The sequence below is a fragment of the Protopterus annectens genome, chromosome 4.part1 (assembly GCF_019279795.1).
Source record: "Protopterus annectens isolate FY-2018-M chromosome 4.part1, PAN1.0, whole genome shotgun sequence".
NCBI classification, from domain to species: domain Eukaryota; kingdom Metazoa; phylum Chordata; order Ceratodontiformes; family Protopteridae; genus Protopterus; species Protopterus annectens.
The window spans coordinates 725,387,221-725,414,980 of record NC_056734.1 but is presented as its reverse complement, the minus strand read 5'-3'; positions in this window follow the sequence as shown (position 1 = coordinate 725,414,980).

The following is a 27,760-nucleotide window of genomic DNA, read 5'->3' as shown; positions in this document are numbered from 1 at the left end:
ACATATACCTCATCACTCCAAGGCAGGGATTCCCATAATTCCCATCCCTGCATCACAGGTGTCATTTAAAAAAGACTTTAATGACATCAGCTTAACCTGGCATAATGTAACTAATTTTTCAAAGGTTGTGTCTCTTCAACTTGCACCCACACAATATGGAGACACATGTTATGCCAAAAATGGGACTGTGCCAGTAGGGAATAACAAATGTAATTACACTAGGCATGAAAATTTGTTAAACTCTATGCACTTAAAAAGCTATGACTGGGGGCATGGCATGGGCATAATAACTGACCATTACTACATCTGTGGTGACCGTGCCTACCCCTGGTTACCTACAGACTGGTCTGAATGTTGCTTTATAGGCTATATTACTCCTGCTATTCAACATTTCGAACACCCACCAGCAGGTAGACTGAAAAATAAGCGAGCAATCCACTGGACTGAGCAAGTATTTTCAATTTTTAATCCTAGGCATGGAGTACAAAGGACAATGCTTAAAATCACCATACTTTCCCAAATTCTATAGGAGGTGGCCAATGAAACTTAACATCACATCAGAATGGCAAATCAAAAAATGACTAAAATGCGAACTGAAGTGTTACAAAATCAAATGGCGCTTAATATAATGCTTGCTGCAAAAGGGGGGCCATGTGCCCTCATAAGGAGTCGTTGCTGTTCATATATTAGTGACTATCATAATAAACAAAAAAAAAGTCAAACTTCATGAAACAAAGGGCAGTATTTTTGGTAACCTGAGAACTAGCATAATCCAGGGTATTGTGATTGTACTTTTTGTTATATTTGTGATCATTTTGGTATTTTCTATTCTAAAGGCTGTGATTACAAGATGTTTAACCTCACCTGCACATGAAATGCCACTGCATGCAGAAATCAACGACAGTTCTATTTTGACAAAAAATGATGACTACTATGACACTAAGGTGTATTTTATCAAGTTTAAAAAAATAAAAATATAATTATATGTATGGTATGACACTAATAGTGTCAGAGGGAGAAAACTGTTATGGGACAAGACCAGCTTATTAAAATGTATATTAATTTCAGCTTATTAATAATGTTATCATATGATTGTTAAAAAGCAAATATAATTTGTACGCAGGGCTGGGAAAAATGCAGCTTCATAAGTCACAGTATTAATGTTCATTTTAAATTGCATTCTTTTAGTATGTAATAAGAGAGAATAGTACGTGTTACATAAATTAAGGCATGTAGCTATACAAAAAGGAATTTGTTAGCCTGACTCCTCCAGACTAAGAGTGTGTTGTTGCTAAAGCAGGTTTGAAACATCCAAGGTCAGAAACAAGATCCCTTGAAAGCAGATAAATCATGTATAGGGAAGTGCTCAAGTAAAGTATGAGGCGAAAATCACGAGGGATGAGAACATTTGCAAAGTTTTCTATAGGACAAAGTCATTATAACATCATCAAATTGCATGAGCAGTTTGATAAGAAAATGTATAAAATTAGAGTTTTTGTATGTAAAGTAAGACTGCTTCATCAAAAATTATGAAGGCCAACTCCCAGCGCTGTATATGTTTGCACATCCTAAAGTGTTGTTCCTGACTAGAGGCATATAAGGTAAATTCTTAATGTTATTTATTTATGACTTTAACAGTATTTATACTCTGCTTTCTGGAGATTTTCTCCCTGGGCCTCAGCCGAAAATGGGCATATATCCAGTCGGACTTTCCAGTAAACTAATGTAAACTAAATAAATAAATAAATAAAATAAATAAATGTATGTCGATATGTATATGTGTATGTCTATATAGATATCTGGATAATTATATGTACATATATCATCACCATATGTCCTGAACATGGAGTGTAACCCTACCCCAGCCCCTATAGTCCCAACTTTGTAGTGCAAGGGGATGTCAGGTACACTAGGTATATTTGTAGACTATTGCTACTGTAATAGGGAGTGTCTTCACAGACATGGTGTGTGTAGGAGGTCACATCTGCATTTAAAATGTGCTCCATTGGCTACTGACAGACATCCTAAGGACATCATAGTACAGTACCACTGCTAGCACATAATGCTCCTGTGGACTACAGCAGAGATAATGGCCAATATATGTGGACAGTCTGACACACTCTGGACAGTCCAGAGGTATACACATAACCCCTTAGTGCAAGACATGTGGACCAGTCCTGACAATGTGGATGTTAACAGCTATGTAGAGGGGTATAACACGTAACTACTGGTATACATGTGCCCCTATAGGTTATGCATTCACACATCCCTGTCTGTCCTGCCACATAATAACCGCTGGTACAGAGGTGCCATGGCCACATACTACCCACTAAATATTGACATACATCTGTACAGCATCTCACATACATGACTGTTATGGTGGCTCAGCAGCAGTACATCTGGCAAGTATCTAGGCATTACATCTAACTGGGTAAGTACACTAAGCTGCTAGGCATGTAACAATGCACTGTGCAGGCTACAGGCAGACCGGCTCAACACTGGCCTACATTTCCTATGGGGGAATGCACATGTACCTGCATATATAGAAGGTTCTGCAGGCATACCACAGCACAGAGTAACATACACCTGTGTGAAAGTGCATAACCACAACCAATGTGAACACAGTCACAGTCACATATGGTATGCTAACATAGTATTACAGTATATGGACTATCTGTTCAACACCAACCTCATATGTGCCACTCACACACTAACCCTACATATACTGAGCCACTACACAGTGTGGCCCAATGCCTGTCTTGTGGTATGGGACATGTGTGTGTGTATGGCCCTACAAACATGTAAGCCTATAGGGTAACATAGAGTGGAGCAGCATGTAACATCAGATAGAACAGGACCAAGAACAATGACATCTACCACAGTCTGTACACAGGCCAAGGTACATATTAACAATACACACACTGCTGACAATCACCATAAGTACACAGACCTCAGTACTGTACACACAATCACAGAATGTCCAGGTTATGTCATCAAATATAACCCCTACTATACATAGCATGTGTAGCAGTCTGAAATCTCACTGGCTTGTTATCAGATATAATGTCACTAATTATGGTGTACAGCACATATGCACCCCTTACTGCATGACATATGTACAAAGGTTGACAGGGTTGTGGCTGGAGGCACATACACAGGGCAAATATTGACATGTTGCTGTGATAACCTCATACATTTACTGTTGTAACAGGGTTTGTTACAACATATGTCCTATGAGGGATATGACGTCAGTAACTCTCACGGCTGTCACCATCTACAGACTGCAGTCCTCACACTACCTTCTGCAGTTCACAGATAGGTGCTCTGTGGGTAACACCTGAAACAAAAGGCACCACATACACTGGCCAGTCTGCAGATGACCCTACAGATGGGTGTTTCCTCATAAACATAGCACTGACATGGCAGGTATTAAAACATGTAGGACAGCCATATCCACACACACCCTATTAAACCAACATTACTCCAAATGCAGTATAACAGCACTTACGGTCTGTAGTCAGGTCAGACACACCCCCCTCCTGTGTGTTGGCCTGTTTCCACAGTGTATGTTGTTAGAGGTAAAACCCCAATCCATCTGAGATGCTGTTTGCCAAACAACAGATCGAGCTCCTGCTCACAGTGAATGAAAGACCCAACTCCAACATGATGTTCCTAGATATTGGAGTGTGTAAAACTTAAGCATGTTTGTGTCACACACCTACCACTACAGGGTATCAAACCCCTGATGACTATGTAGTGCTATCACATGTCCAGGCAGTTATTGGATGTGCCACATAGGTTACATGTTGAGGAGTCCTCAGAAAGTATATGTGATGGTGAGTGACATCTGCAACAGGGATATGGTAGCTATGCGGTAGGTGTAGTACATGTGCCTGTCCCCATGAACAGGTGTCAGCGTCAACACAGCCACACTCTCACAGGGATACACACACATTGACACACTTGGCAGGACCAGGAATACAACTCATCACTAGTGGGATTGCCACAACACAGTACTGTGCAGGTATCACATGCACCACATGGGTCATACGGTGGTTATATGGGCAAAGGATATGTGGAGGACAGCATGCTTCAGTATGCCAGTGGGGGTTGTACTGAGTGTGAATGTGGTCATACACATCATACAACACACACACACACACACACACACACACACACACACACACACACACACACACACACACACACACACACACACACACACACACACACACACACACACACACACACAGTTGCCAGTACTGACATGCATGGGTGCACTGCTTCACAGGTGTGTTGTGGTTGACAGTGCCAGATGGCTATACAAGGCTAGGTGATGGGTATACCTTGGCATCAGGCCACATGACAATGGTCTGCCTTGTGGCTCAGGGGTGCAGTGTCTGGAGTTGCCCACACAGGTGGGTATTGTATTCACCATCCAGTCACCTGGGTTACTATTGCATGTGGCCAATGCTGTGCATTGCTTGCCATGTATGCATTCCTTAGTCCATGATATGGACAGTGTCTGGGATGTGCACGCCTCCCACATGCATGTACAGTGACATGTGGAGCTCTACCTGGGGTGTCTGGCCCATGTTGTGTACAGAGATTGTTATCATCAGATGTGCCAGTTCTGGCCTCATGTGGCGGGAACTGTTAATGGACAGCAGGTTGACCCTGCACCTACACTGATAGCATGATACTGGTATTCCCTGGTGTCAGTGACATCTGTCCATACAGGGCTTCTGTTTCAGGCATGGTATGTCCTTTGTAGGTCACATTTGATGGCACCACAGGTGTTGCAGGTGTCCAGTGGGGAACATGGGGGAGGTGCACTGTTGCATGTACATGCCTATTGGACTGATGGACAGGGTGCCATGCCCTCTGTAGCCCACTGCAGTCACACATCTTCTGCCTGCCATTGACTTTAATGGCAGAATAGTGATTTTAGTTAGAATGCTTATTTTGGGTTTATTTTCTTATTTTCCTCCCGATCCTGTTTTGCGTGCTACTGCCCTAAGCTTAAACAGCCGAGATCGGCTAAAAAAATAAAAGTTGATTTTTTTTCATTTTTAAGCTGTTTTCAATGCCAGTGGCCTTATATTGGGTCATTGACATGCTTCCTGACTGATATGCGCCCTTTATTTGGAGCTGTCATGGCTCTGTTTTGGAATCTGCAGAAATGTACTCGGTTAGTAACATGTAACTATGCATTAGCAGGCAATCCTATGCAAATGAGGGGAATGATAGTGAATCCCATTTTACCCCAGCATGCTAGCCAGGTCCCAACAGTGTAAGAGCAGGAATAGCTTGGTGCAAACCTAGGAGTTAGCTGACATCATAGGGGGTGTGTCAGGCATACTGTAAGTGGATTGGAGCCCTGTGGCTCAGGTTTGCTCCTAGCTAAGCAAAGCTAAGCAAGGGTGTGTGTCTGAGTCTGCCTAACACTCTTAACATTGCCTAAGAGGGTGTGCATACCACGCACTGGGTTTTAAAGGAAAAAAAAAGTTAAACCAGGAAATACCATCTCTGTGCACATTTGAGCACTGTGTTTGCGTGGCGCCCCCTGGGCTTAAACAGGAACGCAACGGGAAGGAAAAACAGCAGTAGGAAGGTAGTCTAGGAGAACTAGCATATCTGGCAGATTCACCTCATTTGCATGGATTTCTCCTGCAAATGGGGTAATTTGCATACAGGGGCTTAGTCAGTGCAGAACTAGTGCAGGAGCGCTCATGCATGCCCCTGCAGGCTATTCCTGGATCGCATGGCAGACATATTGCCTGCTGGAGCTCCTGTACTAATCCTGCACAACGTGAAAGGCTTGCAGAATCTGAGGGAGTGTTTGTGATTTAATTAATTGCAGAAATAAGCACTTAAATTCCTAGATTGCTTATCTGATGTTAAGCTGCTCCTTTGTAAACATTGGGCCACATTATGAAATAGAACACGCATTTACTATTGTGGATATGACAATCTGTTTGACAGACTAGAAAGTAACTCATCTGAATTATGACCTGTATTCAGTGAACAGTTTAGAACATTACAAGGAGTATTCACCTGGTACAGGACATGGGTATAATGGAACTTTTGGAGGCAATTTAAACCTTATTAGCAGATTCCACAGACAAACAGGGGAAGACAACTGTTCTTGCACTTACCAAGGTCATGTGGTTAGATATTTTCAATGAAACACATTCAGACATAATGTACAAATGTCTGCAGAGACAAGGTGGGGGAGCAAAAGCTGCATAAGGGATTTAATAATGATACACCATAGTAGTATTGGGATATCTGGAACTGGCATTTGCTCCTAATTGTCACAAAGACCTTGCCTTATCTTGGTAGATGGTAAAGAAATTATTGATGAGAGGAATAGTGCATCAGACTTAACTATTGTTAATCCTGCAGTTGTTAGAGATGAACATTACTTGCTTGGGCAGCCCACTCACATTAAGGACATGGGAGAGATACCTTTTCATTTGCCATTGGCCAAGGTCTACTTGGACTGGGATGGGGCAAGACACAAGGAGGCGAACATTTTTGATGATATCCTTGCAGATGTCTTGATAAGAAGTGACTCTGATGATACAGTCACATGTGGACATGCAGTCGCCTAGCCAAGTATTCAGAGGAGCACTTGGAGAATACATTGGGTGGGATGGCTTTACAGCCATTGCCTATACATCCAGCTAGTGATCTTGTTACTTAAGGAACTGTGATGGGTGATAACAGCAAATGTGATTGGGAGTTACAAGTGTGGATGTATTCTGAATAGATCTACTTCAAAGAAGAGGAGAGTTGGTCGAACTTAGCCACACCTGAACTTCAGTTTTTGGAAGATTCAGTTGTCAAAAGATAACAGACTTCCTCTGGAAGGGGAATTGTGAATAGGCATTAAGTCAGCATTGCAACAGGTGCATTTCAAACCTTGAGGGAAGCAGCCAATGAGCTTCTGATTCTGAAAGAGCAGGAGGAGTTGAATCAAATGGTTATTCTACAAATAATGGATTCCTGAAAGGGTGGGGGACAAGAAGAAGTGATGGAGAAGCAGATAGCCCCAAGGGCTGCTATCAGGTGTTGATGACCACAGCCCATTATTTAGGTATAATGGATGCAAAAAAGAGGCTGCAAAGATGTGAAAGGGTACTACAACAGAGTAGTGCCAAAAGGTTGTTAAGACAGGAGACAAACCTAAGTCTGCTTTGGTGCCTTTGGTTGTTACTGAAGAAATGCTGGAGAGTGTAGCCATAGACACTGTTTCTATAAGTTTCATTTGTGAATTTAAAATATTGTAGCAGTCAAAGCACCACATGGAATAAATGCATCATGTTTATGATGGCTTATGCTACCAGGTACCCTAAGGTGGAAACTTTGTGCTCCGATTGGGCAGAAAAGGTGGCAAATGCTCTCTTAGAAATTTTCAGGAGGGTAGGCTTTCTTTGTTAAAACTGTTGAACAAAAGGGCTAACTTTTCACCAGACCTTCTGATCTACATATGTGAGTGCTGTAGGGTGAAGCAGTTAAAAACTATCTCCCTACCTTCTGCAGACAAATGATTAAGTGTAAAGGCTTGATCTTTTCTTAAGTCATGTTGGGACCACAGACTACTTTAAGTAGGTTTGGGACAGACAAGTGCCTGTAACTTATGATCTTTTCATGCAGAAAGATTCCACAGGAATCCATTTTTTTTTTTTGCCATTTGAACATCCTTATAGTCATAGAATGAAGGAGGTATTAGACTTAGTACTTCAGTGGGAGCTGAACATGATTCCCACAAAAGAGACTGTTGAAAAGTATGTACCAAATGATTTCAGGCAGTTCATCAGTCTGGCACAGGAACACCTAGCTCAAGCTCAACAGCAACAGGTTTGGTATGACTCAGCAGTGAGAGTCTGAGGATTCATGTTGAGTAGGTGAATGTAAATACATCAAGCAAAGTTTGCCGAAAGTATTTTTGCAGGATACCTCCACACCTCCCAAACTTTAACATACCAACTCTGGGGGTCACACAACAGTGGAGAAAAAGGCAAACTACACTGCTGCTGAATGTAGTTTTGGTGAACTTACTTTGGTGTATTTATGTTCTGTGAAGTACCTTTGGTGACCTGATGTGCTCCCAAGCCTGGAAATATACTGTTGGACAAAAGGTAATGGTGCTTATTCTTGTTTGGCAAGATAAGCTACAAGCAGCATGAGATGGATCTTTCAAGGGTGATTTGAAAGTAAGAGATTTTAATTATGCAATGGAGTTGTCAAGAGGCAAAACATAAACTTTACCATGCTAACATGAGGAAGCTCTACCTCACTTATCATTGCTACTCAGTATTTACCATGAGTTATGGTGGAAATCAGAGAAGAATCTTCTGGTAAACCTTCTTAGTGAGGTCTGGTCTGACACAACAGTGAATGAGGCAGTACTGTCATAGCAGCTATCACCTACCTGGGCTTTGGAAAACCGAGCAGTACAGCAAGAGTTTGGTGACATTCTGACTGTAAGAAAGGGAGTACCTAACCAAGAGTGCATCATATGGATAAAGGAAAGCAACAGCCAGCCAAACAGGCTTCTTTACAAAGTGCCAGAACAAGGTGAATCAAACCAGGTTGATGGAACTGCAATAGATGTTCAATCTTGAGTGTACTCCAGGAATCTAATAATTTCTGGTTGCCTCCAGTAGTACTGGTACCAAACAATACTGGCATTTCCAGAATTTATGTAGACTACAGGAAATTAAATAATCACACAGAATCAGATGATTACATCATGTGCAGAACATGTGTGGTTTTGGAGGAGGTAGGTGGGGGGTTAAGTATCTGACTATCATTGACCTGACCAATGACTACTCTCAGGTACCTTTAACCTAAGAAAACAAATAAACAATCAGCTTTTGTCATCCTATTTGGGTTGTAGGTACTCAACAAGATTTATATTTTGTTGAAAAATATCTCTGAACTTTTCAGAGACTGGTGAATTGCTTTCTGGCAGGTGATGAAGACTATAGTGCTCCTTAAAATGATGTAATCTACAGCCAGTTTTGGCAGGAATATAATGAACATGTGAGGGAGGTGCTGAACATACTTAAAAGGGCAGTGTTAGCTATTAGGTCAAACAGAGGTCATGTAGAAATGGAAGTCTCATCTTACCTTGACCATCAGATAGGAGGTGGTAAGATATAGACTGAGCTTGCCAGGGTACAAGCTATACTCTCATGGTGTACTCCTGTTACTAAAAAAGCAGGTAAGGGAGCTTCTGGAGAACATTTGTCCCTCACTACAGCACCATTATCCCTCCAGTTACAGATATTAACCAAATGAGCAGAGCAGATAACATTACATGGCCACCAAAATGTAAACAATCATTTCAGAAGCTTAAGGGTGCCTTGAGTAGAACCCGCAATACTAGTCATCCCTGGCTATAACCAGAAATTTATTGTGCATGTAGATGTTTTAAATTGAGGACTGGAGTTGTACTTAGTCAAATTACTTTGAAAGGAGAACAGCACAAAGTAGTATATCTAGTCATGCATTTCAGCCAATGGAAGCATCATATGGCTTGTGGAGAAGCGATGGCTGGGAATGGTGTTTGTTCTCCAAAAGCTTCAACTTCAGCTAAAAGGAAGACATTTCATAGTAGTTACAGATCATAATACCTTGAAATGATTACACTAAGCAAGTGTGATAAAGAGTTAACTTAGAAGGATTTGGGAATTACAGTTCTACAATATTCAGGATTCTGTTGTAGCACATCTCCTGTCAGGGGGTCTAATACAACACCAGCAAAAACCAAACTAGTAAATACATGTAAGAAAACTACACACTGCAAAGGCTCCACAAAACTTTAATGATAAGCACTTTCATCTTAACAAAACTTCATCAAATAATGAATACAAGAATAGAATCACTTAAATAAGCATACCTAATTACATGACTCATATAATTAAATTAAATACAAACATTTTAAAGTGACTATGCCCCTGGAAAAACACTCACTCAATACTACTATTTATTAAAAATCCACAAAAAATAGAATAAATATTTACTCACACCCATTTAAAAAGTTGCATATACCCATATTTACAAAACATAGTATATATATATATATATATATATATATATATATATATATATATATATATATATATATATATATATAAGAATAAATAAATTTAAATGAATACATTTATAAATGTATTTATAAATTCCAAAAATAAGACCCAGCCAATGATAAAACCTATCAGTCTGAAAAAAATGTAAATACATCATATACTATCAGATTTAAACAAATATAAATAAAAGTATAAAACCACACTGACAAATAAATAAATATTTATCTATGTAAACCTTTCAATTTTAAAACGGGAATAATTCAAATATGTTAATTTTATCCTGGCCACACATAAGAGTACCAATATATCTGCCACTATAACTCCCTTATTTCCAAGATTAACAACCACAGTCTCCACCCCCCCCCCCCGTTCTGGTACATGTGTTTTATCAAGAGTCATAAATTTAAGGGTATGCCCAATAGTTTCCTTAACATGCTTAAATAGGGCATTCACAATCTTCTACTTTTTTATGTAATACAGGTGTTCGTGTATCCGTTAGCATATTTGTTTCACCATCTTCTATATAAAAACATGGGCATACTTGACAAAGAGATATATAAATTAAACCTTTACTTTCACAACTATATTTACCTTTTACAAAAAAGATATGTCCTTTTATTTTACAAGTTGTATCCACCTGTATATATTTGCAGTAACTATATCTATCACTTTTATTCACAATAGGAAACAGGGGATCAAGTTTAATTTGAGATTCAAATAAGTCCTTTGAATTCTTATCTCAGCGATACACAATAGATGATTTGTCTCCTATTTTTGTCCCTATATAATTGCCTTCACTCACAAGTTTCCAGTTTTTATATAAAATCCATTTCAGGCACTTATTCTCCACATTAAAAGTGGTAATAAGAGCATGTCCATAAGATGATATATTTGCTTTTTCAAAATTATTGGCACTAGGGTCTATAACAGTTATACTTATATTGTTATTGTGTTGACTCAATACTGGTTTAAAATAACCCAAATTATGCTTATTTGTAACTTCAAATACAACCTCATCAATAAGTTCTGTAGGATAACCTGTCAAAACAAACATAACCCTTAATATAGTACATTCCTTCTCAAAATGGCAATCTAATGTAGTTATGTGAGCCTCTCTCACAAACTGACCTTTTATAACAGCTTTTTTCTGAAAAAATGGAGTAGTGAGTTAGAATATGTGGTTTTATGAAAGATACTAGATGTATACATATTATAAACTCGTTTTTTTTTTTTTTTTTTTTTTTTTTACCAGGTGTGCATCTAAATATGATATACTATCAGAATTCTGATTACTGGTTAATCTTAAAAAATATATTACTGTGCATATAATCTATGAATTCAGCTACCACTGCATAAAATAAAAATGTCATCTAGGTATTGCAGATATAATCTACAAGACTTAATGAATGTACTACTGAATACAAATTAGTGTTCCCACTGTAGCATAACAATAATAGCAAAAAGTCCACCACTGGGGGAGCCCATGGCTACCCCTTCCTTTTGTAAGCGATACTTACCATCGAACCAAATAAAATTGTTCATAAGTACCATTTCCATAAGCTCTTCCATTACATTAATCCTGTCCTGTGTAACGCTATTCTGATACTGATAATCACAAAATTAGTTAATCCCCTCACTATGGTGAATAACTGTATACAAGTATTTAACTTAATATTCAAAGCCTAATACTCCAGTTTATTTTTTTTTCAAGAAATTGCCAGCTCTCCTTACATAAATGTGGTTCTTTTAATAATAAATGTTTAAGTGATTGATCCAAAAAATAAGCACATGAAGCAGTAATTCAACCCCTACCATCCACAATTGGATGGAATGGAGGATTATTGATGCCTTTGTGCAATTTCGGCACCCCAAAGATGGTAGGAAAAACAGGTACAGGCATATTCAAGTAATTATATTCTTCAACAGAAATCCAATCCTCGATAAACATGTCCTTCAACTGAACACCTATATGATAATAAGCTGTATTCATTTCACTTCTATGGACTAGTTGACAAGTACCACTGGTCAGTAATTCATTAATCTTATTATTATATTGATCTTTGTGCATTAAAACCAAGCCACCCCCCTTATCCAGCAACATAAATCTTAAATTATTTAACTTTAGGCATTCAATGTATTTAATGTTATCATGAGAAAAATGTTAGCATCTACATGGCTCACATGTTAACCCAACAAACTTCTGATACCAAGCTTGCAAATCTTTTCAGAAATAGAGTTGGGTGAAGGGGGATTAAAAGTACTGGACAGTTTTAAAGATTTAGCTACCAGTTGAACATCATTAAACAAAAGACTTAAATGTACCTTTCTCAAATATAATTTCAAGTCCAAAATCAGTTCAGGAACATTAGTGCTACTTGTTGGTACAAATGTAGCTCCCTTTGTGAAAATATCTGCACAACTGGCATCCAAAAGTAAACTGGAGTAATTATAAATTTTAAAAACCCCTGTGGAATTCATTAAAATTTTCTTGGAGAAGCATTGCTCACAGGAAGAATCATCATATACATCACCAAGAAGAGTTATCATCTCTGATTGTATTGGTTCCACTGACGAGAATGCATTTGGTTCATCCTCGGAGGTTAGTACTGGTTCTGCACTCAGGATTAATGACTACGGCCCCCCTGTTCTGGCATTTGTAGTTTATCAAGAACCATAAATTTAAGTGTATGCCCAATATTTTTCTTAATATGCTTATACAGGCCATCAGTAATATTTTCCTTTATTATGTCATACAAGTGCTCATATATCCATTGGTATAATTTTCTCTCTGTCTTCTGTATACAAAAACATGGGCAAATGTGACAAAGAGCTATATAAATTAAATTTTTAGTATTACAATTATACTTACATTTTACAAAAAGGGTAAGCCCTATTATTTTGCAAGTTGTACCCATATGTATATATATATATATATATATATATATATATATATATATATATATATATATGCAGTAACTACAACTATCACATTTATTCATAATAGGAAACGGGGGATCAAGTTTAATTTGAGATTCAAATAAGTCCTTTGAATTCTTATTTCAGCAATACACAATAGATGGTTTGTCTCCTATTTTTGTCCTTATCTAATTGCCTTCACTCACAAGTTTCCAGTTTTTATATAAAATCCATTTCAGACACTTATTTTCAACATTAAAAGTGGCAGTAAAACATGTGCATAAGATGATATATTTGCTTTTTCAAAATTATTGGTACTGGGGTCTATAACAGTCATACCTATATTGTTATTGTGTTGACTCAATATTGGTTTAAAAATACCCTAAATTATCCTTATTTGTAATTGCAAATACAACCTCATCAATAAGTTCTGTAGGATAACCTCTCAAAACAAACATACCCCTTAATATAGCACATTCCTTCTCAAAATGGCAATTTAATGTAGTCATGTGAGCCGCTCTCACAAACTGACCTTTTATAACCGCTTTTTTCTGAAAAAATGGAGTAGTGAGTTAGAGTATGTGGGTTTATGAAAGATACTGGATGTATACATTATAAACTTGTTTTTTTACCAGATGTACATCTAAATATGATATACTTTCATAATTCTGATTACAGGTGAATCCTAAAAACCTAGTATTACTTTTCATATAATCCATGAATTCAGCTAAACTTTCAGATTCACCACTCCATAATATAAAAATGTCATCTAGACATTGCCGCTATAACCTAAAAGACTTAAAGAATGTACAAAATTCACAAAAAGTCTACCAGAGCCCATGGCTACCACTTCCATTTGTAAGCAAGATTTACCATCAAACCAAATAAAAATTGTTCTTAAGCACCATTTCCATAAGCTCTTCCATTAAATTAATCCTCTCCTGTGTAATACCATTCTGATGTAGATAATCACAAAACCAGTTAATCCCCTCACTATGGCGGATAACAATATGCAAGTATTTCACTTCATTGTGAGTGAAAGCATTGATATAGGGCCAAAAATAGGAGAGAGACTGTCTATCATGTATTGCAGAAATATGGATTTAAAGGACTTACTTGAATCTCAAATTAAACTTAATCCCCCATTTCCTTTTATGAATAAATGTCATAGATGTAGTTACTGCAAATATATACAGGTGGGTTCAACTTTTGTAAAAGGTAAATATAATTTTGAAACTTACGTTTTTTATATAGGGCGATGGAAAGAAAATTATGCCAATGGATATAAGAACATCTGTATGGCATAAAAAGGAGAAGATTACAAATGCCCTGTTTAGGCATGCTAAGGAAAATATTGGGTATATCTTTAAATTTATGGTTCTTGATAAACCACATATACCATATCTTCGATTCTCTGTTAGAACGTCTTCTGTATGGCGACATGCGTGAATGGGCATTCTTTCGTTGAAGGTTGTGCGTTAGGCCCGGCAAGCCAGCACGTAAAAATCTACTGCCAATCATTAGCGGACCGGAGTTCCACTGTGGCGACCCCTAACTGGGAAAAGCCGAAAGACACAACAACCATATCTGGGGGGACCATGGTCAAAAATCTTTTAAAGACGGGAATTATATTAGCAGATTTATTGGAACTCTAATGTGTGACCGGGATTAAATGAACATATTTCAATTGTACTTGTTTTAAAATTAAAAGCTTTACAAAGATAAATATTTAGTTTCTTATTGGTGTTTTTTTTTTTTTTAACTTTCGTTTATATGTATTTACATCTTTTACTATCTGATAGGTTTTTATGACTGTTTGGGTCTTATATTTGGAATTTATAAATAAATTTGCAATTGAAATGTTGCCATGCAATTGCACGGCTATGAGGTATTTGAACAACAGATGTTCGAATACTTCATATTTCAGCAGTTTACACGAGCGAACGGTATAATTGTGAATGGACCGTGCATTCGCAAATGTAACGTTAGCTCAGGTAAAGGGATTGCGGTACAGTGCATTTAGGGAAATGCATCCCTTTCCTCACTGTAGTGCGATCTCGGAGTTGGAATATTAAGTTGGGGGGTGTGGGGGGCACAGCCCCCCTGCATAAATGGGATGTTAGGTTAGTTAGTTAGGGAGTTACGGGAAGGGTGGGATTGCTGTTAAGTGCTGAAAATGTGATCAACATTTTTGGCATTAACAACTATTTTATGACATTAGGGACGTTCGGTAGTGTATACTTTCGGCGAAACACTTCGCTAAGAAGGACACTTTTTATTTTAAATTTTGAGATTATGATAGTAAACCATAGATATATATATATATATATATATATATATATATATATATATATATATATATATATATATATATATATATATGGGTCTACTTTGTTTCATTGAATCTCATTTCACTGAATTTCATTTCACCCTGACCACATCACTGAAAACTCAAATTACTGAAAACTCATTTCACTGAATCTCATTTCACTGAACTGAACTTGAACTTAGTATATATGGCACTGTGTAGAGTACTATAAGGCAAGTAAAAGTTATATTCCCTTTTCCCCACTGTAGTGCGATCCTGGAGTTTGTATATATATTTGGAGGGTGTGGGGGGCCCAACACTTGTTTGTTTTATATTGTATTTTACCAAAAACTTCAAAACAATACATTTTAAACAATAGGCATGCATAGTTACAACACCAATGACTAATTCTTTCCGGAAGACAATATGTACTCAAAATAAGTGGGGGGGGGGATATGCCCCGCCCACCTGCCCCCAATGTGGGGGGGATGTGGCCCACACATCCCCCCTACTATATATACTAACTCCAGGATCACAATACAGTGGGGTAAAGGGCATATACATTTTACTTGCCTTACGGTACTCTACACAGTGCCATATATACTAATTGCAATTCAGTGAAATGAGATTCAGTGAAATGAGTTTTCAGTTATTTGTGTTTTCAGCGATGTGGTTGGGGTGAAATGAAATTCAGTGAAGTGAGATTCAACGAAACAAAGTAGACCCCACACATATATTTATATATATATATATGTATATATATATATATATATATATATATATATATATATATATATATATATATATATATATATATATATATATATATATATATATATATATATATATATATACATATTATGTTTTGTAAATATGGGTATATGGGTACACACAATTTTTAAATTGGTGTGAATAAATATTTTTGCTCTATTTTTTGTGGATTTCTAATAACTAGTAGTACTGAGTGTTTTACCAGAGGCATAGTCACTTTAAAATTTTTTAGTTCATTTAATTATATAAGTCATGTTATTAGGTATGTTTATTTAAGTGATTCTATTCTTGTAGTCATTATCTGATGATGTTTTATTAAATTTAGATGAAAGCACTTATCATTACAGTTTTGTGGAGCCTTTGCAGGGTGTGGTTTCTTTACATGTATTCACTGTTTGGTATCTACTTTTCTGAAGTAAAAGCCAATACAAAGGACTCTGATTGACTAAGTTTGCAGATGACTGCAAGCTAGGAGCAGTCACTGAATCCCAAAATGACTTGGACATCCTGCAGGAAGGTTTCTCTCTAATAAATAAATGGTGCCAAAATCAAGGAGTGAACCTAAATGACAAAAAATGCATTACTGTATCCTTTAGGAAGTCATCATTTGCCATAAACAAACTATACAACAGAAGGAGGAAACTGATGCAGAATAAGGTGAAGTCATAAGACTGGATAAACTCTCTTATCAGCCTCAACAAAAGGTTGGGATCCCTCATCAAATCCTCTAAAGCTAGCTATGAAAACAGAATTGCAGCAAATAGTAAAGACAACCACAAGGCCTTCTATAGTTATGTAAAGAATCTCCACGGCAATACCCAGATTTGCTCTGAGCTACTGCACAATGGTACCTCCTATACCGAGCCAACAGATATTGCCAATATACTGGCTGACAGATTCAGTGCCAACTTTACCCATTCCCCCTCCAAAGGACCAATCACAATATCAGCAGATTACCAGGCACCCAGTATTACTGCTGCACAGGTTAAAACAGCACTGTCCAAGGCCAAGAATGCAGCTTCTATGGGACCTGACAATATCCCTGGCTGTGTTCTACATGAACTTCAGAGTGAACTGGCACCTCACCTGTGTGCTCTGTTAAATCACAGCCTCACCTTAGTCTTTGTCCCTACCGAATGGCGCAGTGCTACAGTCATCCCTCTCCACAAAGGAGGAATGACTACAGACCCTGGGAGCTATCGCCCCATTAGCCTGACGAGTTTGATGTGCAAAGCTATGGAATGCATTATCATGGACCTAATAAACAAGGATATAGGGAATCTCCAAACTCTGGATCCCACACAGTTGGTTTGTGAAGGGTAGATCATGCCTGCTCAACTTGGTTGACTTCTTTGAGTCAGTCACCAGAGCTGTGGATGAAGGCAAGGTGGTTCATACAGCCTACCTTGATCTGGCCAAGGCTTTTGATACTATTCCACACTCATGAATCATAGAAAATCTCACTAAGCTAGGCATCAACCCCTATATCACTAGGCGGGTTGCAAACTGGCTTACAGAACCCACAGTGTGAAAGTAGCTGACTCCAAGTCAGACTGCTGACCAGTCACAAGTGGAGTCCCACAGGGTTCGGTCCTGGGTCCACTCCTATTTGGTATCTACTTCACTGAAGTCCAGGCCAACACAAAAGGACACTGGCTGACAAAGTTCACAGTTGATTGCAAGTTGGGAGCTATTATTAACTCCCCAAGTGATGTTGACATCCTACAGAAAGGCCTCACTGAGTTCGACGACTGGTGTCAGAACCATGGCCTTAAGCTCAATGCCAAAAAATGTGTCATCATCCCATTTGGGAAAAATCCAGTTCCCATGAATAACCACATCAATGGTAGTCCGCTGAACACAGAAAGCATTATAAGAGATCTGGGAACACAGGCTGTCAGCAACCTCTCTTTTGACCACCACATTGCAACTGTGGTCAGAAAGTCCTTCTGTGTGGCACATCTCATTACTAAGGGTTTTGCATCCAGGAAGAAAGAGGTTATTGTCTCCCTCTACCCTTCCCTCATTAGGCCAGTTATTGAGTACAATGCCCCATTTGGTATGTACCTCACTAGACACCTGCAACAACTGGAGAGGCCACAAATGTACCTTACAAAGAGGATCCTAGGCCTTAAACACTTGTCCTATATGGACAGACTAAAAAAAACTGCAACTATTCTCTGTCTTATATCACCTACTTAGAGGCGATCTCTGCCTGACTTACAAAGCCATGTCTGACCTAGCTCTGTTAGAAATACTACATCACAAGAAATCCCAATCCCTGCAAACCACATGCTCCAGAGACCTCAACCTCATTACCACAATCAACAGAACATCCTGGAGGGACAGGTTCATAACCCAAAGACTGCCCATGCTATGAAATAGACTTCACATACATGTCAGACAGAGCACCTCACTGGCCCTCTTCAAGAGAAATCTTGATGAGTGGATGGGAAATAGAAAATTCACCCCGGGGATCACTTCATTGGCTCTACTCAACAGAAGCACTGGGAACTAAGATCGGGTGGCACGATGCCAGGGTAATCCTATGGGCTAGGCTTGTAAAGGCTCCAGGGCCATTAACCTAGTACACACCTATGAACCTATAATCTATCCCAGGGAAATGCCACGTTTACAAGGCACCCCTAACAGCTGACCCAGTTGTTCAGGATTTGGGAACTTATGTGAACAGTGACCTAACTTTTGACCAACACATGTCCATTGTTGTAAGAAAGTCCTTCTATATTACACAGCTTATAAACAAAGGGATTGTGTCTTGATCTAGGGGAGTCACTGTCCCCTTTACTCAGTCCTCATTAGGCTAAACATTAAATATAATGTCCCCTTTGGCATTTACCTGTCCAGACAGATGCAACAACTGGAAGACCCACAAAGACAACTTACTAAAAAGATTCAAGGCCTAAACAGCATGCCCTACATGGACCGAATAATTGCTCTATCACTATACTTAGTATCCTACAGACTGCTAAGAGGTGACCTGTGTCTGGCAAGCAAGGCACCCTCTGACCCAATACAGATGGATTTTCTGCATATCAGCAAGTCAATTGGCACCTGAAATACTCTGTTTAGGGATCTAAACCTCTTCTGCAACATCAAGAAAACAGTTTGGAGGAACAAGTATATCTAGCAGAGGATAGCAGTGCTCTGGAACACACTCCCCATCCACATAAAACAAAGTTCATCCTTATCCATACTCAAGTGCAGCCTGGATCTATGGATGTGAAACAGAAAATTTACCCCACAATGGCCCCTGTAATACTAGTAGAGAGAGGCAGTTCCTATATGCTTTATTCCATGCATAGTTCTCCTCAAATTATCTTGGTCCAGTTAATATATAATTATTGACCATGGGTTGAGTAAGGGCAATCTCCAACCAAATGACTAGCCTTCCAGTGATGTATAAGCTATATACTGGTACTGATGCCAACAGAGTTTATAGCCATTTAGAAGAAAACTCAATCATGGCATAAGAACAAAAGGAAAACTGGCTTGACTTAAAATGGTTCACCAGGGCAGCTAGCCTAGTACTTACCTATGATCCTATTGATATGACAACCTGACTCTTTTCAGATTAATTCCTCCAAGACTTTGGGGTTTCTAGAATCATGATGGGAATGGACCCCATTTCTAAGTCAGAATATGATTAAAGTTCATGAAATTAGTATTTTTGCAATCTTTGATGCTAGTTAAAAACTGCTCTTTGCAGCACCCACAATGTGCCAAGAACTGACTCCTTTTGTAATTCATATGGGGTTACATGTATCTGTAGCATATATAAATACAACTGTAAATTCTATTTTATGAGACCCATTGTTTCTATTACTATTGGAATTGTCTGGTATCCTTATTCCACATTGCCTTCATTTCTGCCTGCAAATCCTGGTATTTTATGACTTTGTGTCTCTGTATGCAAGACACTGTAATCATTGAGTATAACAATTTCAGTGATTAGTGCTACTTTGGTCATCTTTTCATGCATTACTATATCTGGTTTTCTTACGTCTGTTTTTTGAACTGTTGTTAATGGGTGATCCCATGTGATATAAACTTCATCCTTCTCTAATATGCTTTGTGGCTCATGTTTATATTGTTTCTCAGCTACTTCAATTTTGTAATGTTTACACAATCCCCAATGCAACAGTCTTACCACATTGTTATGCCTTTCAATATACAGGCCCTCTTCTTCAATGAGCTTTGTAAACTAATGTGTATGTAGTCTGGTATCCTGGGCCACTAATATTAACCTTTATCTTTTGGATTAAATTCACCTCTCCTTAAACATTCTTAAATCAGATCCTGATCAAAATGAGGTTGTTCCAGGAGTTTTCTGTATTTGCAACTATATTTATGTCTTGTCTACATTTCTTGCCTTCTCATCTGATCCTTCACATTATATTCATTCTTTTGTTTTTTTGGCACATTCATTTGCTGTCTGATTTTTTTTTTCAATTTCTAATTTGATTTTAATTCCTGTTTGGCAACGATATGCTTCTGCTAAACTAAGCAGGGAAGTCATCTTAGACTTGTACTTCTCATGTTTTAAAACCTTCACTATGTTTGCATCTTGTGAGGTCAGGCAGATATGTATGCAGTCCTATAATTGCAGATCTATGCATGTAATCAGTTTTGAGAATGCCTCTTTCAGGATGAGGAATATATAATCGTGGTATACACTGATTTTTTATATAATTTCATATGTGTGAAGCAGTTTTCTTGTTTTCCTGTCCAATTGATTTAATACCTTTGGGGCCAGTCAGTCACCCCAAAACTGTAAGTTAGAATAGGAAGAACAAATTAGTTTATAGCTTAGACCTTGTTCCTAGATGTTAGGATTGTTTTCAGTATTAATACAATAGTCTTCTAAAATTTTCCTTACTGAGTTTTGTTTGCATTTGTTCATGTTTTATTGTCAGTTCCTCATCAATTCTCAAATATTTATGTACTCCCTCCTGCTCAAGTTCCTTTATATCATATTCCTGTCCCAGATTGATATTTTATTGGTGCTGTATCTTTCCTGCTTTGAATATTGCTTTTGTACATTTATCAAGATCAAATGACATTCTTATATCATCTGAAAAAGTTTTGACCAGTTGGAGTTGTGCTTTCACTCCTCATCTGATGAACTATATATTTTTAAATCATCCACAAATTGAACATGAGAAGTCTTTACACCGTGTTATTTTTCTGGGAGCCAAATTGTAACCATGACCTAAAGTAAACAGTTTAATGGGTGGGGGGAAAGACATAAGAGCAGTGGTGACAAAGAGCCACCCTGGAATATCCCTCTTTGAATTTTTATCCCTGTGATAATAATTTGTTTTTTATCCAGGCTAGCTGCAAAGTGGGTTGCCACTGTTTCATCATCACTGTAATATAATTGATCAATGTAGGGTGCATCATATACATCTGTAAGCACTCCTTTATCCATGAATGTGGGATGCTGTCAAATGCTTTTTTTTGTAATCTATCCATGCCATACTTGGATTTGTCTCCTTTCTACAATTCTCCATTGTGATCCTTTGTTCCATATGAGTTTCTTTTGCTGCCCTTTTGTTTTTATGCCATGATTGAGTTTTCTTCAAAATAACTATAACCACCATTGGCATCAGTTCCAGTATATAGTTTATACATCAACAGAAGGCTAGTTATTGGTTTATAGTTTTTAGGATAGCTTTCAGGCTCACTCTTAAGAAATAGTATCATTTTGCTATTGTTAATCAGGTTGGTGTCTTTTCAGGATTTGCATTTAAATAGTTCTTACTCGGGGCTAAATCTCCATGTAAAGATGTTAATACATTTAGCCAGAAGTTAGATATTGCATCTGGAACTGCTTTTTCCAGTTAGGAGCTTTTCTTAATTTTGTTTCAATTTCTCTTGCCGTTAATTCATCCCATTTCATATCCAGTACATTTGAACTTCTTACTGTTTCTTTTACATCTTCTATCCATTCAGCATCTTTACATTCCACAGGGTCTTCATCATCTATCTTTCTAAATAATTTTTTTCAATCTGTTTATTCTTCTATACTCTTCTAATAGGGACACTTCTTGACTTAATTGCTTTATAGTTTTCTCTGTTCATTACTTCAGTGATGGCATTTGATTTCTTCCATTCCCTTATTGTTCTGTATTTTTATGGTACAACTTTATCTGGTATTAATGTAGCTGCTCAGTAATATATCCTATTTACTTCTGTTATATCATATAAATTACTGTTCATAGTTTTGATTACTATGTTCATTTGTTTTATCAGACTTCTAACATTTTGGGTCTTATGGCTTTCTGTAATCTATTTCTTTCATTGATCTTAATATCTATCCATCTTTATTAAATCAAGCAACTCTTCTCTTAGATCATTTTTTCTATGCACATTCTTTGTTCTGCAGAACTTCTGTTTCCTGTGGGCAATCTACAGAAAGTTCCAGAACATCTTCTTGTGACATATTCTGTTCAGCTGCATCCTGAGTCATCTGTTACTCTTACATATGTTAACTCATAAGCCTATCACATGGTGTCAATAATGTGGATGCAGATGAACTATCAATGAAAAGAACAGAGTAATATAGCTTAAAAAACGCTTTCTAGACTTCGAAAATTTCTGCTGAAGGTCTCCTTGATAACTGAATTGCCATGTAGAAGTGGAAGAAATATAAGAAGGTAAACATTTTCAAAGGTATAGAATTACCAGAAATTGTATCTGTTATTAGATTTGTGGAAGTTGTAACCAGTGTTTTATCAGAATGGAACTGTATACTATTTAGGCATTCACTTTTTTTTCTACAATCGGTGCATTACTTTATCTTGGAATGTTCTAGCAGTTTCTTTTAAAGATAGAAACAAGCTGTTTGTGTTTGAAATCATGCTAACGACTGAAAAGTACTGAACTAGGCCTGTTGCTGCTCTTTCATTTTTGTTTGGGTTTCTTGCTTCAATTATGGGAATTCTTTCACTGGTAGAGTAAGCAGAATCAAGATCCTGATATTTTTTCTTTGTTCTGTACTATAGGCTTGGAGAATTATTTTTAAACTTGCAGCAACAAAGTATTTTCTAAGGCATAATAAAGCCTACTTCCCAGACACTGTATGGTAAAGTCTCTCACATTCTGGCTGTTTTGTTTGGGTTTCTTGCTTCAATTATGGGAATTATTTCACTGGTAGAGTACGCAGAATCAAGATCCTGATATGTTTTCTTTGTTTTGTACTATAGGCTTAGAGAATTATTTTTAAACTTGCAGCAACAAAGTATTTTTTAAGACAGAATAAAGCCTACTTCCCAGACACTGTATGGTAAAGTCTGTCACATTCTGGCTGTTTGTCATCTACAGACACTGGATATTGTTTAATAACTTCCTAGTAATTAGGCAACAGTCTCCTGTAGAAAGTAATAGGATCGATCCACTTAGTTGAAGCATCAACTACCTGTTAACAATATTTTTTCTCCCTTCTTTCTTTGTGCAGATAATTTACTGCTATATATACTTTCATTGATCTGTTTTATGTTTTTAGTTGATATTTTTTTCTTAAGTAAAATATTGCACTTATTAATTTATAAAAGCTTGAGTCTCACTTACTGTTGGAAAGATTACATTAAAAGTAACTGGGATTAGACTGAGGTGAGTGAAATAATTTATAATCCAGATGTATAGCGATATAGTGTAAATCTTATTTGGGCACATCAGGGGTTGGTCATAACTCAGGGTAGTAGTGTACATTTACCATAAGCTCTTAAGGGCAATTACTCCTTGCAATAATAGCTAGTGGCACCAGTTTAGGTTTTTAGGTCCATAAGCACTGTTTTTTACATTTTGTCCTGATAATCATACAGCTACAAACTTCATAATCTTGGCACATGGTTGCATTATTTGCTGTTTGTGGTATAGACATAAGCAGTATAATCCCTGTGCATGTGACAGTAGGCATCTTCTTGGACAATTAATGTAAGATTTGCATAGTATGCTGTTAAAATGTATACTACAGTGGCTTTTTCTGCTTTGGCATATCACAGTTTCATTTATTGTGAGAACACTGTGAAGAAGCTTAATAGCTTAAAGTTTGTCCTGAATTTATATCCGTGAATATGACTTAACAACTATTTGAGTTCAGGAGTTTGATTTTAGTCCGTTCCACTTTTTAGTCAAAATTTACAAAATAAAGACAGTATATATTATTTCCTACCTATATACTACTCCTTCCTACTGACACCAAGGGTTTTTATTCTCTATATTCTTGCTATCATCCAGCGGCGGCATTACATTTTTCAAGTCACCCAAAATGGAGTAACTTTTTTATGCTACAACACCAGTGGTGGCTGTGAATGGTTTTGTCACTTGCTGCTCAATGCCTTGCTAGGTTTTCTCAAGGGATTTTACAGAACAGAAATGGGGAAACTGCAGATCAGATAGCACAATCTCTTCATAGGAAGAAAACGAGGAACAACTTGACCCATTTATAGGGTGTTCTCTTAGCAAGCTACCCAGACTTCAACTTTCCACTTGTGTTGATTAAGTATATACCCTGCAAGAGTATAACTTTATTTTATTTCTGTAGTGAATAGTCTGATCTTTTTTCATTGCAAGTGTTGTTTAGTAGTTGCAGCACCACTCAGTAACACCAAAGAAGACCACCACAAGGAAATAGGCATGCAGAATAATAGCCATTTAAATACTTGTAAAGAAATGCTAGTCTGTGAGCAGAAAATAGGTTTTGCTGGCTGCAAGTCATGTGCAGGAAATCTGGCTAACCATGTGTACAGTTTTTATAAGAGAAAACCACACCTAGCAAATTTTTGTTAGCGTTTAGCTTCAGTAACCAAAAATGACTCATTTGCCTTTTGAACTTTCTCATGTAATTTTTTGCCTCTGTTTTTTTGTCACTCTAAATGTATACATTTGACCTTGCATCTTTTACTCAAGAAATTGTGAAAGTGCTAAAGGATGAGGTGTTTGAATTTAAACCAAAAAATATTATGTTAGTATAATGTTAGTTATATATATTAAAAATTGGTGTCTACGTAAAGTGATGCAAAAAAATCATTAATTATGTCTGTCATGACATTTCTTTATGAGCAAATCTCAACTGAACTGGCTTTTTATTTGTTTTTTTTTTCGAGGTCTGCTGTCTTGCTGCCTTTCAAATTACAGAAAATACATAAAAATGCAAGCTTTTTAGTATTAAGATTGACAGTATTTGCTAAGAGGTGGATTATGGAACTTCTTGTTTAATATGTCGAACATTGTTTGAAGCAAATAATTAATACTCTTCCATTTTATACTAAGAATTCAGGTTATTTTTCAGCCAAGGTAAAAAAGGGTATTAACACAAAGACCACTGAATATAAAGGATGAACCTTTATTACAATAAATATTGAATAGATGTTGAGGGAGGAACAAATGAAATGCTGGACAGATGATTATTCTCAGTTTTCACAAAGTGGGGGGAAAAGAACAGATCAGAAACTAATACCAGAAATGTTCTGGGTAAGTGGAGAAAAAAGGCTTATCTAAGCTCATTTGCAGAGGAAACGGTTTTTGGATAACTTAAAAAACTGGAAGTAACATGGAGGTATAACGGGTAGCAATGCCACCTCACAGCATGAGATTAGTTAGTTTGGTTCTTGGCTGTGGTGCCTTCTGTGGGAAGTCTGCATGCCTTCTCTGTGTTCATGTGCATTTTTTCCAACTTCTCTGGTTTCTTCCTAAATTCCAAAATCATGCTGTATAATGTAGCACAGACTCTAAATTGCCTGTAGGTATGAGTGTGCACATGAGTGATGCAGATGAAAAACTCAGCAACCTACTTCTGTTTCCCCCTTTTCCTTGAAGTCTCTGTGGAAAGTGATGGATGTCCTTTGGTTCACTATAGGAGTAAGCAAGTGAGATAACATAAAGAAGACAGGATTTACCCTAAAAAACAAACAAACAAAAAATCAGTGTACTAAGTAACAGTTAAACAAAGAAAGTGGAAAAAGTGCCAAAAGTAAACTGATAACCAAAAATAAGGCAATGGAAGGTTCACCAGAATAAAATCCACTGTTTTATTGATTGCACACGATATTAAAAAACATAAAGCACATCCAGAACGTATTAACTGTATCACCACGTTTTTGTCACAAAAACTTCTTCAGATGAGCATACCAACTTCTGAAACCCCTTTATATACAGAAACATCCCCAATTAATCAATTAACAAACTGTTATACTTTTAAAAACACAGTGCAAAAAAAACTATATACACAAACAATGAAACACAATAAGTACGGAAGTGCATGGAAAATCATTTGTTGGTCAAGCAGGAATCTTGTAAAAAACATACATTATTTACAGTTTATAAAAACTTGTAAACAAAAAATAAATATTTAAAAATATTTAAAAATATAACTCTCTTGTTCGGTATATATTTCTCGGAGGTACAGGCCAACACGGAAGGACTGTGGCTGACCAAGTTCGCAGATGACTGCAAACTGGGCGCCATAATTGACTCTCCAGCCGACACAAGCATCCTCCAAAAGGGTCTCATAGAAACAGACACCTGGCGCCAGAGCCATGGCCTCAAGCTAAACGCCAAAAAGTGTATAGTCATCCCCTTTGGCCAAAACAAAGTGCCCACAAATTACCACATAGGTGGTAATCCATTAAGTACGGAAGAAGTAATTAGGGACCTGGGGACCCAAGTTGACAGCAATCTCTCATTTGACAACCACGTGGCCAAAGTGGTTAGAAAAACATTTTATATAGCCCATCTAATCATGAAGGGATTCACATCTAGATCAGGGGAGGTCATCGTGCCTCTTTACTCATCCCTTATCAGGCCCATAATTGAGTACAATGCCCCTTTTGGGATGTACCTTACCAGACACCTGCAGCAACTGGAAAGACCCCAAAAGTACCTCACCAAGAGGATCAAAGGGCTCAAACAGATGCCATATGCTGCCCGGTTAAAGAAACTCCAGCTCTACTCAGTGGCATACCGCCTGCTCAGAGGCGATCTGTGCCTAACGTATAAAGCCATGTCCAACCCGGAGTTAATGGACATGCTGCACCTCAGAAAATCCAAATCCCATCGAGCTACGCTCGAGAGACTTGAACCTCAGCACTGAAATAAATAGGACATGCTGGAGGGACAGATTCATAACCCAGAGGCTCCCTTCACTCTGGAATAAAATCCCAGTCCAGGTTAGGCAGAGTCCCTCATTGACTCTCTTCAAGAGGAATCTTGATGAGTGGATGGGAGATCATAGGTTTACCCCGGGTATCACTTCTGTGTCACTGTTAGACAGAGGCACAGTATACTAACCTCGAAAAAGGGCATAGCAAAATTAATTTAAAATGGGTGGCGAAAGCCAAACACACTCTGGCTAGGCTTATAAATGCCCTAGGGCAGATAGCCTAGTATGAACCTATGAACCTATGAACCTATAAAACCCTTGTAAAACTACATATAAAACACTGTTGTGTAGGTCATACAAAATGTTAAACAGCACCATCTGCTGGATAGTCACATAATTTAAAGTTTAGCTGACCTAAGCTTTAAGACTGGCTTCAATGAAACCATCTCATTCAAACTAGGATACCTAGTAGCTTCAAGAACTAGTTGCCAGTACAGTTTTGTGTTCTAGGCATGTTTCCCAAGGGCCACCCCTAGGATC